Source organism: Cryptomeria japonica, chromosome 8, assembly GCF_030272615.1.
Source record: "Cryptomeria japonica chromosome 8, Sugi_1.0, whole genome shotgun sequence".
NCBI lineage: Eukaryota > Viridiplantae > Streptophyta > Pinopsida > Cupressales > Cupressaceae > Cryptomeria > Cryptomeria japonica.
This window is the reverse complement of record NC_081412.1, coordinates 205,070,398-205,073,467: the sequence shown is the minus strand read 5'-3', so window position 1 is coordinate 205,073,467 and position 3,070 is coordinate 205,070,398. Positions and strand designations below refer to the sequence as shown.

The 3,070-nt window shown below is 36.6% G+C and overlaps 1 long non-coding RNA gene across 1 annotated transcript; it reads right to left on the bottom strand.

Moving 5' to 3' along the window:
• Window positions 1-236: 236 nt before the first annotated feature.
• On the bottom strand, window positions 237-1,918 carry LOC131857455 (uncharacterized). The gene is made up of 2 exons (XR_009358748.1): window positions 1,689-1,918; window positions 237-560 (listed from the first exon to the last, which is right to left on the bottom strand). It is a non-coding gene; the product is annotated as an uncharacterized LOC131857455 (long non-coding RNA).
• Window positions 1,919-3,070: the final 1,152 nt, after the last annotated feature.

The window sequence follows — 3,070 nt, the reverse complement described above, 5'->3', positions numbered from 1 at the left end:
TAAAATGGAAACATAATAAATCAAATATGCAACGTAGACAAAAGCGTCCTCTGGTACTCAGAATCACAATATAATTACAAAGGTTGGAAAGACGCCCACATAAAATAATGAGAAACAAGATGGGGCAGCAGTTACACTATGCTTAGTCCGCGCTATAACTCGCAGGCTGTACCCCCAAACCACAGCTGAAACTTAACATTTAAAACCCAAAAATTTCACATCACAACACACAGACATACACGCGAGCGAAGTTTTTTCAACTTCATTAATACATAAACTTCCTGTCGCGAAGTTTTTTCAACTTCATTAATACATAAACTTCCTGTCGCGAAGTTTTTTCAACTTCATTAATACATAAACTTCCTGTCGCTCAAGCGACAGGGATTCAAATTAGCCAAATTAAAAACTTAACTTTAGTACCAATGGAAACACTATGTTTCAGCATCATAAAACATATGCACGATGAGCATGGATTCTTACTCAGAACAGACATGGCTATGGCTCAAATACACATATCCTCTCCATCACATAAGCAACAGGAGACTCGAAACGAGGGAAGTCTGAAAACAAACCATTGTCATCAATTAAAACACTACATTCACAACTTCAACAACTACAACTTACAATTATCATAAATGCATTCCGCACACCGAATCTATCAATGTCAATCCCCTTCGAATTGTTGCTACGATATAACAATCTACTTAAGTGAGTACTCATTACTTGTGAGAGAAGAAAACATAAATATCGTTACGGATTAATGAGGCAAGAAAACAATGCAGTACTAACATACTAATCTGATTTCAAAAGATCTCCAGCTCTCCATCATTGATTCTGCCATTTGGCAAGAATTCCCTTCCTTACTACTGCTAAATAATTACCAGTTTTATCCTACATTCTACCCCCAATATTGTGAGTATCCAAATTGGTACACTATCTAAACAAAATTTGGCTTCTGAGAAAATTCTGGGACTACAATTAAAACTACGGAAATGAGACGAATGTCGCCTGCCATTTCCATTTTGACTGGGTATGAACATAAAGGTATTTTAATTCTGCTAAACTCGGGGTCGAAGAAGAAAACCCACCGATAAAAAGAAGTTGAGTGGGCATGTTTAACCCACGCTAAGTGTCGTGGTGCAGGGTCCAGGGAAGGGTGTAGTCGTGGTGTACAACTACGAATCGTGGTATGCATACCCACGATACCATCGTGGTATGCGGCCAACAGATTCCATCGTGGTGTGCATTACCACGATGTTATCGTGGGATGCACTCCATGATATTATTGTGGTCTCCCAATACCACAGCCAAAAAAATAATGAAACATGGCGGATTACAACGCCAACATTAGGCACTGGGGGAGGTAAAAAGGGTATGAAGTCATACGACCCCAAAATTATAGCGCCAGACACCAAGCGTTAAATGGAGGAGATAAAAATAAAACAGGAGGAAACAGAGGCAACCACATAGTCTGGAAATCCAGTAGAAATTTAAAACACTACTACTAATATATTGCAGAATACATAACAATTCCCAAAAACCCCCGATTTTCCTTGCTTCATTAACAATTTAGCAATGAAATATAGACACCCAGAAGACCAACGAGCACGATTCAAACACAAGGTAGATAGTCATTTTTTTCCAGATCTGAAATGGATTATAAGGAACAAGGGAATTAAGAACCCAACCTCAAACCAGAGTAATCACAACTGAATTCAAGAAGAGCCTTCCCTAAGCCTCCAGCAAGCCCACCGAATCCAGCTGAATCCATCCCTTCCAACAATTGTAAAACTCCCTAAAACTTGCAGAGAAAAAGAGAGCCAAAAGAGAAAAGAGGAAGAGACCCCCAAAAATTCACGACAACCCCAAAATGAAAACTGTATGTAAAACTGTATAATGTGCATGTAATACTCTACCCATCGACTTTTGATCAGGAAATGAAAAGACATAAAAGAAATATTACAATAGTATTTTAATATAAAGGGTGTTTTTACCATTGACCCGTTAATTAATTTTTCAAGGGGAATATATCAAAGCGATTAAAATAATAAAATAAGCTTAGTCGAGTAAATCAAAGGAATGGGATTAGTTAATTACAAAATCAACACCTCAAAATCAATAAATTAAAAAAGGTAAATCGAACACTAAATAATTTAAATGGATAATAAACAATAAATTAGTATAATTAAATAAATCAATCTATCATCGCTAAATAAGTTGATGCGACAAAGAAATTAAATAAGTAAATATAATAAAATAAGTTAGACTATAGTGTCAAATATTAAATAAAGCCTCAAGCGCCCTTAAACAATAAATGTCAAATAATTTTAGGGTGATATAAAACAATAATTATCAATTGCCAATGAATACTCAAACCATTAAATCTTAGTGGGTTAAATAACATCTGACGCTAAATATGATCATAATTTAGTATTAACGACTACTCAGCATAATAAATCAAAAAATGTGTCGCTAAGCGATTCAAGTAATCAATCCACTACAAATAAATAAATCAAATCATCAGTCTAACTTTAATGACCAGAAACAAGGACGACAAACCTCACCACATACTCACAATCCATGATGACCAAGACAACATGGTGAATTGTGCCAAGATTGATGACAAACATTCAGCGGCCAATCTAGACCTAGAGTGTGGGTAGGGAACCATTGACACCTTTGAACCACATATTCGCCATTGGGAAGAGGCACGCTCACACTTGTCAAGCCAAGGGATCTCAAACCTAGTTTCTCAGGAGGAATGAATGCCTTAGTACCTGCAATCCTATAACCACACAAATGACACATGTGCACACACACACACACACACACACACACACACACACACACACACACACACACACATATAACAAGCAAGTGATTTTGCAATGGCACATTCCGATCGTAATGAGTGTTGTGACATCAGTTCCCCACGTAGACAATTAGACAGTATACAGACAGTAAACACAACTCATCTCATCATAATCAATGAGTGTTAGGGTTAGTACATCCAACTAATAAAAACACATAAACAATAAAATCCATCATTTCATAAGAACATGTAAAGTGC